General features: G+C 47.8%; 1 protein-coding gene across 17 annotated transcripts in view; it reads right to left on the bottom strand.

The window, feature by feature from the left end:
- Positions 1-14,636, bottom strand: part of GRAMD1B (GRAM domain containing 1B) — a 236,009-nt gene that overhangs the window by 103,384 nt on the left and 117,989 nt on the right. The window contains exons 1-2 of one of the 17 annotated variants that reach the window (XM_074321156.1): positions 10,230-10,344; positions 9,592-9,635 (exon numbers count right to left, since the gene is read on the bottom strand). The exons of the other annotated variants lie outside the window; for them this stretch is intronic. The gene's annotated coding sequence lies outside the window, so the exon portion shown is untranslated. Of the gene's footprint in view, positions 1-9,591; positions 9,636-10,229; positions 10,345-14,636 lie in introns of those variants that run through there. 17 annotated transcript variants of the gene reach the window in all.

Here is a 14,636-nt window from a genome sequence, read left to right as displayed (position 1 = left end):
ATAAGTCAGACAGAGAAAGACAAATACCATATGATCTCACTTATATGCGGAATCCAAAGAAAAGAATAAGTGAATGAACTAATCAGAAACAGTTTTGGAAACATGGAGGAAAAACTGAGGGTTGCTAGATGGGTGGGGGGGGGATAAGGGGGAAGGTGAGGGGTTTAGAAAATAGTCGGTAACCACAAGATGGACACGGGGTTTTGAAAATTAATTTGGGGAACGTAATCAATAATGTAAAGATTTTGTAGGGTATCCGATGGACACGTGTCCCATTTGGGAGACCACCTCAGGGATGATGTGGATGCCTGATCTCTGCACTGTACACCTGAAGCTGAACAATAATGAATGCCAACTATATTTACATATATATATATATATATATATATATATATATATATATATATATATTATACATACATACATACACATATATATACATATATATGTATGTATATACTTACAAGAAGCAGAGTACAGCATTAGGAATAGAGACAGTGGAAATGTAATGGCTCTGTGCGATGTCAGAGGGGTAGTGGATAAGGGGAGAGGGGTTGTCACTGTGTGAGGGATATGAATGATAAACATCTAAGTATTACTTTGTCTTGTGTACCTGAAACTAATAAAAAAAATAAAAAAAAATAAAAGAGCTCAATAAATAAATAAATAAATAAATAAATAAATAAATAAATAAATAAATATTTCTTTACAAAATCCTAAGTTCAGACTCCTCTATGAATGCCTTCTCGGTCCTATGACCTCACATTCCACAATTAGGAGAGCCTCAGCCTCTTAACGGTGAGGATCTGAAAAGTATCTCTAGTCAAGTCCCGTGTCTTTAGGTGGTCATCTGGGTCACAGGGTTTCCTAATCTAGTCTTTAAAAAAAAATTTAAAAAAGAGAGATATAATTGACATACGAGTTCTGATAATTAAGTTCGTGAACTCATCCTAGAAAACGTGTTACACATACCTCATGGCTGAATATCACTGTGGTCACCTTCGTAGTCCACCCTTCAAAGCAATTTTGGAACTCTTTTTCTGGAATGGTCATCAGAGCTGTCATCGTATTACCTTTGATGTCCTCAATGTCATCAAAATGTCTTCCTTTCAATATTTCCTTTCTCTTCAGATAAAGAAATCACTGGGGGCCAGATCAGGTGAGTAGGGAGGGTGTTCCAATACAGTTATTTGTTTACTGGCTAAAATCTCCCTCACAGACAGTGTCGTGTGAGCTGGTGCATTGTCGTGATGCAAGAACCATGAATTGTTGGTGAAAAGTTCAGGTCATGTAACTTTTTCACGCAGCCTTTTCAGCACTTCCAAATAGTAAACTCGGTTAACTGTCCAGTTGGTACAAATTCATAATGAATAATCCCTCTGATATCAAAAAAGTTTAGCAACATCGGTTCAACAAGTTCTTGAACTTAATTGTCACACTTCGTATAACATTATATTAGTTTAGGTGTACAGCATGGTAGGTGACCCCTGAAAACATGAGTTTTGAACTGCACAGGTCCATTTATAAGTGGATTTTTTTCAATAAATATGTACAATACTGTACATGTATTTTCTCTTATGATTTTCTTAATATTTTCTTTTCTCTAGCTTACTTTATTGTTGAACACAGTACATAATACATATAACATAGAAAATATGTGTTCATCAACTGTTTATGTTATTAGTGAGGCTTCCAGTCAATAATAGGCTATTTAGAAGTTAAGTTTTTGAGGTGTCAGAAGTTATACGTGGATTTTCAACTGCGAGGTAGGGGGCTGACACCCATAATACCCCCGCATTAGTCAAGGTTCAACTGTACATTGTGAAATGGTCACAACAAGTCTAGTTACCATTCATCCCCATACACAGTCATACATATTTTTATTATGACCTACGCTAGTCTTGAATGCCTTGAGAATGCCTTGGAGATGTGCCTGAGCCTCCCAAATATATATGCACACCTACTGTCACTCCCCTAATCTCAGACACAAATTCCCAATTGTTCCTGAGCAATGTTACCTAACTGACTCATCGGCACCTCCAAGCCAGTGTAAATACATGAAACTCCTCCCCGCCGCTCTTCAGCTCCCTCTGACTCTCACCACCTGTGCCTGTCTCAATAAATGGCACCACCAACTACCAAGCGACCCCGTCAGCCACCTGGCATTCATCCCACACTCCTCCTCTCCCACCTCCCATTTAATTAGGTAGAAAGTCATGTCAATTCTAGCTCCCTAAATATGACCAGAGTTTGTTTCCTGCTATCAGTTTTTACCTGCCTTTCAAATCTCATCTTTAGGTTTGCAGTTGTGCTTACCTCTCCTATTTGTTCATTCACCACGTATTTATTGAACATCTATTATATACCAACTAACATGGTAGATGCTAAGGGTTTTGAGGCTTAAAAAAGCAAAAACACGCCCCTGTGTTTAAAAAGCTTAGAGTATAGTGTAAAAAAAAAAGTGTCAGAGATGGCGCAAAATGAGGAAATTATCAATTCTTTGTTTACTTATAGCCAGACAGTACTTTTTCAAAAGCAAATCCGGTATATTAAAATCCTTCACCTGTTCCCAGCATCTGCCTAAGCTCAGTACTGTACAAGGTAGTCATGGTAAGTCCATCCCTGCTTGCATCTCCAGTTTCGTCATCTGCCTCCCATCGCCCCCATGTACCCTATTCGCCAATCATGCCAAACGACTTGGTGACCTGGGCTTTGCCATGTGCATGCTGCCTACTTCTCCTGTCTCGCTACTATTCAGTGAACATCTATGGGACGCCAGGCATTTACCTAGGTTATCTTATTTAATTCTCACAACAGTCCTGTGGGGTCGATAGTATCACCCTCGTTTAGAAATGAGGAAACTGAGACTAGGAAAGGCCAAGATAACTCGCTCTAGCTGGCAGAGCCAGAGAGAGGCAGTGCCAGCATCTGAACCCAGATATGTTCAAATCTCAATCATAACTAGATCACCTCTCTTCTCTTGTCCACCTGATAAAACTCCCACACCGGCTTCAGGTCTCAGATCAAACGTCACTTCCTTTCCAAAGCCCTCCTGCCTGCCCAGCAACATCAGATAGCTCTTCTGCGCTTCCCCGACGACTTGAACTTCTATTACAACCCTTATTACCTTGTGCCACTCCTTCCCCATCTGTGTACTCATCGGTCCCCCTAAGATCCCATGAGCAACTGCTCACAGTGATCTAGTGCTAGCCATCTAAATCCTCCATATAGGACTCTCAGCTGACATGTAATTGGCATTTAATAAATATTTGCTGGATGGATTAATGAATGCTTATCAACCTCTTTCTCAAGGTTGAAATAGAAACCCTCTGGGCATAATTTATCATCTACTGTCGTGCGGGAGACCCTGCTCACTGCGCCATTTGTCGTGCTGGGAGGCCTGCGGGGTCTCTGGTCCCACTCCCCTCATAACGCAGGATATGGTGAGGCCAAAAAGGAACACCCACGGAGCCATAGGTAGGGGAGTCATACCACTACGGTCTCACTGGAGGCTGGGTTCACTGGACATGCGACCTGCTGCCCGTTTTGTCTGCAACCCACCGACGACTCTCTTTCACTCTCCTCCACTCTCCTCCGTAGCCGCAGCAGTTATATTAGTGGCTAATGGCTCAATGGCTACAGATGACGGCCAACCAGCCCCAGCTGATGGCCATCTACTACCTGAGCCAGCACCTGTCCACGTGAGGCCGAGAGCCTGTAAACTACTTTCTGGGGCTCTGCCCCCACATCTACATATCTTAACAGTCATGTCAGGACATCAGATGGCCTCAAGTTTAACATGGCAATCTTAAAAAAAAAAAAGGAGCACCATGGCAATGCAGTAACAGAGCCTCAAAATCCAGACTCCAGGAAGTGAAGTCACTGTGGGGACAAAGTCCCTGAGAGCAGTTTCCAGGCTCTCGGTCTCACGTGGAAAGGTGCTGACTCGGGTAGTAGATGGCCGTCAGCTGTGTCTAATTGACCATCAGCTGTAGCCAGTTAGCCAATTAGCCACTGATATAACTGCCACAGCTGCACTGGTTGGAGAGTCGAGTCGAGTCGGTTGGTTGGCAGAGAAGCAGCCAGCAGGTTGCAGGTCGTGTGACTCCAGCCTCCAGTGAGACTGTAGTGGTATGACTCCCCTACCTAAGGCTCCGTGGGTGTTCCTTTTTGGCCTAGCCATATCCTGTGTTCTTATGTGGGGAGCGGGAGCAGAGACCCTGCAGGCCGCCCTGCATGACAAATGGCGCAGTGAGCAGGGTATGGTGCAGGCCAAGGCCTACTGAAGGATGGTGGAGCGGTTTGTGCATGTGAAAGCTCAGCTTCGGGAGGCCCATGAGGAGTGACACCGGGAACGGGAGGCGCGGTCTGCCTGGGAGACTCAAGCCTCCAGCTGGCACATCACCCTCTTGGCCATGGAAGGCGTTGTCCTCCTTTTGTTGATCTGCTGTGGCCTTAGGCTCCGAGGGTTGTGGACATTATACACCGAGGCCTCCACCCACTCAGACACCTGGCACGGCAAGCAAGATTCCGACCAGGTAGGAATGGAGTCTGACTCTGGGCAGGAGGACAGGTGGCCCCCACACAGTGTGTGGTGTCCGGTGGCCACTGTTCTCAGGAGTTGGACCCCCAGGAGGGGTGGGAGGACATGGACGGCTCTCCGGCCAGCGTGAAGAGGGCCCTGCAGGCTCTGGCTGAGCAGTTGCCGGAGGATGCGAAGGCTACAGCCGGCCGCGTGGGCTGGATGTTTCTCACGGCCTTGAGTCTCAACACGAAAAGTGCACTTAACAAAATGGCCCAGGTGCCGGACCAGGCGCTGGAAGCTTGGGTCCGCCTGTTAGAACAGGGGCCCCACAGTGGAGACTCTGAGGCAGAGGCGGAGGAAACGAGTGGAGACAATGTAGCTCCCAACCCCCAAGCCTGGCCAATCTTGAAGCAAAGGGTAAAACTTGAGCAACCTTTGGGCCCCAGGGGCGTTGCTGCCGGCAACCCAGCTGTGACTGAGTTCACAACCTACACCCTTTACACTCCCACTGAGTTGCAGGAGCTGGGGAGGCGGTACCGACAGAGCCCTGGAGAGCCAGTCTCAGCTTGGTTATTACGTTTATGGGATGAGGGAGCAGACAACATTCTCTGCTCCCCAGGCGAGATGGAAAAGCTAGCCTTTGTGACAGTGCATCCGTCCCTGCGACAAAGGTTACAGAACTGCCATAGGTTGGCCCACGACCAGGGCAACCATTCTCTAATGGAGTGGCTCACTGCTGCGGGACACACAGTGTGGGGACAGGCTGGCGAGCTGCCAGAAACTGTGAGTCAATGGCAGTCATATACAGAACTTACACAAATAATCCGTGAAATGGGTATGAGACATGCTATTTTCAACCCTAATATTCAGGGGCCGGATGACGAGCTTTTTACAGCTAGCATGAGAGATCTGGTTTTGGATACTGCACCTGCGAGTGCTTTTGGATCCTTGGTTGCCATTCTTACGCCCTATGTGGGGCGACGGATCCATGAAGTTACAACTGCCATGGCCACCCTAGGGGATGTTCAAAGCCGGAGGCAAAGGAAGTTAAGAGGTCCGAGCAGTTGAGACCTGGAAGCCCAAATCAAAAGTAAAGGGATGAGGTCGCGGGCCTCAGAGAGTTACACAAGCACAGATGTGGCGTGATCTCGTGGCAGCAGGGGTCGATAGGAAGAAAATAGACCAGCAACCCAATGCACTCTTGTTGGAACTTTGGAAACAGTTGCGTCCGGAACAGTAATTCCGGAGAAGCCTAAAGGAGAAGTCTGGGAAAGCGCGACCCGTGTCCCTCCAGGACTTCATGCAGCCACTTGAGGCTGACCCCTTGCAGCTTGATTAGGGGTGGGGCCAAGGTACCCGGTCAGAGGGGACGAGCAGGGACCGGAGGCCCCACATGAAACTGTCCATACATTGGCCCCCTTCTAATGTGCAGAGGGTTTTAGCTCTAGTTGACACTGGCGCCGACTGCAGTCTCGTTTATGGGAACCCAGAACTGTTCCCTGGACCAGCAATCTGCATTGATGGCTACAGGGGAAAGACTGTGACTGTAAAAGCTGTTTCCTTACCACTGGGTATAGGAAGGCTTCCCCCTCGTACTACAAGGTTTATGTCTCCCCTGTTCCGGAATATATTCTAGGGGTGAACGTGCTACATGGCCTCAGCTTACAGACATCGGTAGGAGAGTTCCGTCTCCGGATCCGGATGGTGAAAGTGGTGACACGCGGGCATGCACACCACCCTCCTCAAGTGTTGCCACAACCCTGGCGCATGGTTACAGTGCGACAGTACCGCCTGCCAGGAGGGCAGGAGGAGACTGGTGGTAGCCTAAGAAGCCCAGGAAGTCTGGTTGTGCCCAGAAGGACTGGTGGTGCCCTGAGAAACCCTGGCTGTGCCCAGAGAGCCTGGCTGTGTCCAGGACACTGCATTCACCTCCAGGCTCCTCGCACAGGGACCCTTGCGGAAGACGCTTGTCGCATAGATTGTGAGGCGAGACCCTGCAGGGGTGGAGTGTGGGGACAGAGTCCCAGAGAGCAGTTTCCAGGCTCTCGGCCTCACGTGGAAAGGTGCTGATCTGGGTAGTAGATGGCCATCATCTGCGGCTAATTGACCATCAGCTGTAACCAGTTAGCCAATTAGCCACTGATACAACTGCCTCAGCTGCGCTGGTTGGAGAGTCGAGTCGAGTTGGTTGGTTGGCAGGCAGAGAAGCAGACAGCAGGTTGCAGGTCATGTGACTCCAGCCTCCAGTGAGACTACAGTGGTATGACTCCCCTACCTAAGGCTCCGTGGGTATTCCATTTTGGCCTCACCATATCCTGCGTTCTTATGTGGGGAGCGGGACTAGAGGCCCCGTAGGCCGCCCCGCACGAAAAATGGCGCAGCGACCCGGGTCTCCCGCACGACAGTCACACTTCCAAAAGTCCTGCTCCAGAAATTGAACACAGTCTAAATAGTCAGTGTAGTCATCAAAGTGACCATACCTCCAATCGAGAGCTACCATTTGATTCTCAATTATAAGAAAAGAGACAGTGTCAAAAAAAAACAAAAGAAAGTGAGCACACCTGCAAGCAAAAGCTATTTCATTCTGGGGTAATTGAACCCAATTCATTGGGGGTTAAGAAAAATCCTGGTAACAGTACCTCAGAAATAAAAGGGGAAAGGCTAAGGCAAGGGAGGGAGATGTATACATGTTTTTAGACATTTAAAAAATGATATACAAATCATATGTAAATGACTTACAATGAGTCACAATATGATTTTTTACTTAACAATTCCACTACATTTACACATTATCAAAACTTCAGTACATCAGCCATAACACAGGTTCTCTCTGTACCTGCAAAATGCAAACAGGCTCGTTTGGGGAGCACCCTGATCAGTTAAAGGTTCTGGATATCTGATGCGAGCCACGGACACTCTTCCCAGAAAAAAGCACAGAGATACATAACTCTGCCTATATGTGATACAGGCTCGTGGACCCTCTCCTAAAGTCCGCCCAAGGACCTTAATGGTTCATGGGCCCAAACTGAAAACACCTGAACTAAACTCCCTCCAAAGGGTTTGGGCTAGAGAAGGTTAAAGAAAAAGAACCACAGTGCTGGAATTAAATGGCGTCTGTTCACTCTGTGGTCCAGGTCCTGAAGCAAATGCTAGCCTCAGGAATGGTCCAGCTCTGAGGTCTTAATTCCACACCTGATTACATAATCTAGTCTGGGATGAGGGATGGCAAGGGCCAAAGAAAAATGAAGCTGCCTGTTTCTACCTCCCTATGCAAATGCAGACATAAACACACATGTCCAAAGTAAATGCAGGGTAACTCCCCAGTGGCCCCAAACCACCTCTTCCTCAGAGCACTCACCACTACCTCCCCTTGACAGCTAGTTTGTTGATCCCAAACCGCTTACCACTTCAAGAGCTAGTTGACTAGCAGGTTTGTAAGAGGGTAAGCCTGGCGATCATTACACTCAACCTTGATCATTACACTCGACCTCGATCATTACACTCGACCTCGCAGATAGCAACATTACAACCAGACAGCACTTGGAACACACTGTTTGGGATACAAACACAGTTGCAGATGCCTGCTGCCATGGCTGCCTCTGTGCACTGCCAAGGGGATATAGCACCCGGAACCATCCATGCTCAAAGTGGGTACTCAAATGTTTGTGGAAGGAAAGAAAAGAGAGGGAAAGGAGGCAAGGAGGCGAGAGTGGGGGGTCAGGAGGATTCAGGGAGGCCAGGGAGGCCTGTTCTCATTTAGTTTTGTTCTCCCTAGCTCCTTTCTGCAAAGAAAACAAAGCATTTGACAGATCTAAGCTTGTTAAAATAACAGATGCATGTAATTGTCACCAATATGCAGACTAGACGATGAAAGCCCAGAGAGGTTAAGTAAGTTGGATCAGACCACACAGCGTGTGGGAGTGAGAGAAAGGAGCCAAGAATCTAGTTCTGTGATTTCCACAGATGTGTCCTAACCACTTTAACACATTACTGCCCTCAGCATCACTGCTGCTTCAGCTTCCTACCTCGTCCTCGCTTCCACACACACGGGGTACCGAACCCGCTCCAGAAGTCTGAGGCGCGTCCAGTCTTCCATCTCTGAGAGAAAGGAAACCCAGCCATATGGCGAAAAAGGAAGGACCTCAATCCGAGGGCTGAGATAGTCTAGGACTACAGGTCTGTCCCTGTACACAGGGGCTTGGGCTGGGACTTACAGACAATGCCTCCTTAGATCCCCCATCCATTCCCAGTGGCTCAAGCTCCTTGTTTGGAAAAATGCACAGAAAAACAAATTTCAGATTGCAAGCAGTATTCAGGAGCGATGTTCCTGAGAAACCTATCTCAGGAACGCCCTCTAGCGTGCCTATGGGGTCCACGCGACATAGCACCCTGGCACCATTCCCAAGAGGTGCCCAGAACCGCACTTCCATTGGGGCATCAGATGGGCGGTGGGAGGGAACAACAGCAGCATCTGCCGCTCAGAGACAAACTCCTCGCCAATCCCAAGGCCAACATCTGCTGCAGGATGACAGGCAGGCTCTGTTCTTGACTATCCAGCCCACACCAACCCCACCCATTCCTTATACAACAGGCAGAGGGAAGGAGAATCACACAGAAGGTGAAAAGAAAGTGTGGAGATGGCACAAAAGGATTAAGAAAGCACCGTAATGCATGGAAGAGGCAGAGGAAGAAGAGAGAATAAAGGAGAGCGGTGACTAAAAAGAGACAGGATAAAGAGAAATGGAAAAAAAACAAGGCAAAGTTAAAGAGACAGATAGACACGTAAGTCTGCCCAGACAAAGCTATAGATACACACACACACACACACACACACACTCAGACTTCTAGGCACATAAAGGTGAGGAGTATGTTGTGTTGGACCTGGTCCTTCCTCTCTTCTCCTGAGGTCCTCATGCTCACATCATTTCCCTCCACTCTGACACAGCCCCTGGATGCTCGGGAGTGGTGGGCTGAGGGGCAGGAGGGGAGAGGAAAGTGAACCAAAGGCAGAACTTGCCAAGCGAAGCCACTTACGCACAGTGCGGCCGGCAGCATTTCCATCCTACCTTTGCTGTCGCCATATCAGCCGGCTCCATGATCCCTGCTTGGCCTAAGGAGCAGTAGCACCACCCAGAGAGAAAAGGCAGAGTCACAAATGTCCACCAGAAAGAACAAACCATCCCTCTGGAAGGTCAGGGAGAATATGAGACTTATTTCCACTTTCTGGACCCCTGGGACCTCCTCTGTTGGGGGAGAGGAAAGAGCCTTAGGGTCTTTCCAAGGAAGCCTGAGGGGCCTGTCTATATCCCCACGATGCCCATATCAGGCCCATGAGGGGGATCTCCCCTTGCCTCCTACTTCTTCCCAGGAGGCAAGAGTGGGGCTCAACAGGGAGCCCCCTACTGGGGGAGAGCACAGAGGTGAAGGCCTGACCCTCCCATCACCCACCCAACGCGGTCCCCACGGGTCAGGAAGAGGGGAGCATGTGGAAGAGGCCAACTGAGCAAGTGCTGAGGGCAGCAGGGAGGGAGACGGCTAAGGGCTAGTGGGGGGGGAGGCGGTGTGAGAACCTCCAGAAGGTGCAGGTACTCAGATGGAAGCAGAAGGTGCTGTGCAAGGAGGTGCCGGAGCCACAAAGCCGGAGCCCAGCACGGCCAGGTGGAGGATGCAAAGGGAGAGGAATTCGCCCGGTGAAGCCACTCACCTTGCAATAACATTCAGACTGACTGAGGCCTACACAGGAGCCAGGAGAGGGCGGCTCACACCCCCACTCCACTCCCAGAGACTCCCAGCCTCTGTGTAAAGCTACATGAGAGCAGCCGGCCACCGGCTGGATCTGCAGAGGCCCCTGGCTCTCTCGGAGCATCCTGATTGGAGGAGCAGGATGACGTCATCCGGCCCCATTCATCACTCTAGGTTTCCTGCCCAGCAGGGACAGGCCGCTCTGCTTGCAGTGACTACAGCTTACTCTCTGGCCCATTTTACTCAGGCAGCCCGGGGAAAGGGATCAGAGTACCCCAGCCCCTAGAGGGAAGAGGGGTACAGGCTTCTCACATTTCTACTTTAAAACACAGTGCGTGTGTCCACTGAGTGCACTTGCTTATGCCGCTGCCAGCATAAACGCAGAAAAGCAACTCCTCTCCTTGAAACCAGCAAAGAAACAAGGTTGTGTGCTCTGGTGAATCACTTATCTTCCTGCCAAAATGTTAAATCAAACACATACAAGTATTTAGAGATAGTTCTCCCAGTCAGAGAGAATAACCTATGGAAAAGCAGACCAATATCCTCAGGCATCCCTAAATATATATAACTCCTCCCTAGCGTTTTCCCTCTGTCAGCTCCAGCTCTGCCAGCTCCTCTCACGTGCTAAGGTGGGCTTGCTTTTACTGACATTGATTCCTCCATGTCTATGGCTTCAGACCAACCAGGGGCCTTAAGGCTTCACTCCACTCCACAGAGAAGGAAACTAAGGCCCAGGAAAAAAAGCAAAAAGGTCAAAGAAAGGTATCGCAGCACGTTCCCCAACTCCTTATAGACTTTTCCCTCAGAAATGGTGAGCTCCTGAGGGAAACTGATGCCCCTTCATTCCCCTTCCCTTTTCCTCCCCACCCCTGCTCCCAATCCACTTCCTAGAGCATACAAACACCCAGCAAAGCAAGGGTTAAATTGATTAAAATATGGGAGAATAAAAAGAAGGCAATGAATGTGTGCTCACTCGTTCAGTGCCCCCTACATTTCCCCTCATTCTTTTCTCTTATCCTGCTTCTGCTCAAGCCTGACTTCACAAGGAAACTGCACACTTCGGTAGAGTAGGGAAGAGTTTTCCAAAAGAAATGACGATACCAACAATTCTACCAGGGCACTTCACCAGCATCCGAGTGTCTGACTTAACGTCAGGAATAACAATAGCACAACTCCCAATGGTACAGTGCTCCATTATTTACAATGCATTTCAAATTAATTAACTCATTTGATACACACAGGAACCCTGTGAGGTATTGTTTTTCCCATTTCAAAGATAATTAAAATGAGATTCAGAGATTCTAAGTGACTTGCCCAAGGTCACTGAGCTTACCAGAACTGGGACTCAAACCCATGTTCACTGACTTCAAATTCCTTTCCACTAAATACACACTAACAAATTTCCCACCACTTCACTTTTGCCCCCTTAATCTGTCTCCAACTCCTGCTCCCCAATATTATACTCTCAGAAAATGAAAAAAAATCTGAATTAACTTGGTATTTCCCTTTGGGACCCCCTCCCCTTTTATGAAGATGGCAAATTATACGAAAATACATAATCAAATATTAGGGGGAAAAAATCTTGGGCCTATCCAAAGGTTAGTGCATAGATTTAACGAATTTCCTGTGTCCAATGGAAACTTTTTAAAAAGCATCATCAAAGATTCAATCATGTTCACTTAATTTAGGCAGAAAAGTAGACCAAGACCCCTGACCAAATTGGTCAACTATCAAGATTAAAATTAAGGGGGGAAAAAAGGATATGTACCCTGGTTCCTGAAGGTACACTATTTTCCAGCCATCATAAACACAGAATGTATCACTTCTCCTGTTCCTATCCCACCTTACTCTATTAACCCAAGGGGCACCAAGTTCCATAAACCCATATAATGACCCATATAAAAAAGGACAGGGATGAGAGTAATAGAATGTGATTTAGGCCAGTGGATAGGTTTTCTTTTATTCTTTGCCTGGTTCCTATAAGCCCTAGACTACGGTCACAGATGCAATCAACTTGAAAATGGTAAGAAACTTTGCTAGTATACTACAGGAGAGGTATTCCACCACACACCCACACCCACACCCCCACACACACAAATATGTGGGGACCAGGCCAATTCCACACGTCATCTCTGCTCGGAGGTCTGTAATGTTCCTTCTGGCTATCACTGTGGCCTTCAGTCATCTGTTCTTGGGCTGCCAGTCAAACACACAAACAGATGGAGAGCAGAAGGCGAGTACCCGCGAATGAGGATGTTCTGTTTCATCAAAATCACACAGAAATCAGACCCATGTTAATGGGACTCCATCCAGTCTCCCAAATGACCAAACCCATTTACCTACTCAGTTCTTAAAGGCATCCAACTGCCACACAGCCCCTGATGGTGAACACAGCAGACGGCATTTAGGAGAGCTGTTCAGCCAGATGCATCCATGTCTATTTTACAAAGCCATTCATATGTCTTGAACTCAAAGCAGCAGGGAGAGTGCTATTAGCTGCAGAATAAACAACCTAGAAGATGGGGCAGGGTGGGAGGCAGGGGATCGTGCTAGGCTTTCATGAGAAAGCAGAGAAGGAATATGTACCAGAGTTCAAAGATAATTCCAGGAAGACAGAAAAGTGAATGACACTGAAAGGGAAAAAAGAAAGACAAACTGATGCAGAGTATGTAATTAAGGAGCAACAGAATCGCATTTCTGCTACTTATCTGAAAGGAATCAATGTAAATAATTCCTTATAGGATAAATAACTCCTCTGTTCTATGCATTTGCTTTTCGAACTAGAGATCAGCAGCTCTCTCTTCTGTACCTTCATCTCATTCCATCTTGCTTGACATTTAGTGAAAAGATAAATAGATAGACCTCTTTATATTACCATTTTCTCTCTAGGGCAATTATTTGTACTAATTACTTTACCCTAGGTATTATGTTCTAACTCCTTAATCACTGTACTTATGTACTAAGTTAAGGAAGCGGGGAAATACCCTCAGATGCTTGAAGAGAGGCTGGAATGAGTTTTGTCAGGGAAGAGTTAAGATATGGTGGGAAGTACACGCACCCAGTTCTCTAAAGACAACTCAGAAGCTGGATGCTGCACCTGCTTCTTTAGGAAGAGCCTCCTCTGTGGCAGCTGCCTTTTCGTGGGAGGGGCTGCAAACAAACCAAGTAAAGCAGTTTCAAACCCTGGTCACATCAACTTTCCCCTGCTGCGCTATAGGATATGCAGTTCTTTGAGTAAAAGGCCATGCGGGGACAGAGACAGGAGTGCAGTTTCCAGGCTCTCGGCCTCACGTGGAAAGGTGCTGGCTCAGGTAGTAAATGGCCATCAACTGTGATTGGATGGCCATCAGCTGTGACTAGTTGGCCGACAGCTGTAACCAGTGAGCCATTGGCCACTAATATAACTGCTGTGGCTACGTTACTGGTAAAATGGGGGCTAGCACGAAGATGGTGGCTGAGCTAGCAAGCGGCAGAGTGAGGGTTGCCGATGTGTGTCTCCTGTTTCCTGTGTCTCCAACCCAGTCGCAGCGAGACTACAGTGGTATAACTCCGCTATCTGTGGCTCTGTGGGTGTTCCTTTTTGGCCTCACCACATCCTGCGTTCTTCTGTGGGGAGCGGGAGCAGAGACCCTGCCGGACACCCCACGTGACAGGCCATATCTGCATTGCTTATAATATGTGCACCTTGATCCCTCTGCCTGTCCTGAGACTACAAATATAGATCAGACGCCTTTGCCAAAAAGGTGAAATTCCTTTTCTCTAGAGTCTGATTACTGATTGTAAACTAAAAAGATGGCGATAAAACAGGAAGTCTCAGAACTACAGGAGACTAGAAACACGATAGACCTTGAGAGGTCACTTGATGTCTTCTCTCCCAGTATACAGGAAATGGCAGCTTTAATTGAGAGGAGAGACAGAAAAGAGGAAGGGAAAAAGAGAGGGAAGGTGAAGGAGAAAAGGGGCAATGTGTGTGCTTCCCATGATTGTCTCTTTGGAGGGTGACTTCTCATCTCTTTTGCTTATTAACCATGAACTGCTTAGAGGCAGTGTCAGGCGGGGTGGCCTGCGGGGTCTCTCAGGTCCCACTCCCCACATAAGAACACAGGACACGATGAGGCCAAAAGGGAACATCCACGGAGCCATAGATAGGGGAGTCATACCACTATAGTCTCGCTGGCGGCTGGGTTGGAGACACCGGAAGCAGGAGCCACACTATCCACAACCTGCCGTCCACTTCTCTGCAATCCGCAACCCACACTCCACTGTGCTGACTGCAATCTGTGCTTGCCAGCCACCATCTTCTTGCTAGCCCCCATTTTTTGCTAGCATAGCCACGGCAGTTATATTAGTGGCCAATGGCTCACTGGTT

This window comes from Rhinolophus sinicus, linkage group LG16 (assembly GCF_036562045.2).
Source record: "Rhinolophus sinicus isolate RSC01 linkage group LG16, ASM3656204v1, whole genome shotgun sequence".
NCBI classification, from domain to species: Eukaryota; Metazoa; Chordata; class Mammalia; order Chiroptera; family Rhinolophidae; genus Rhinolophus; species Rhinolophus sinicus.
The sequence above is the reverse complement of the archived record's forward strand: the minus strand, read 5'-3'. Positions and strand labels throughout refer to the sequence as shown.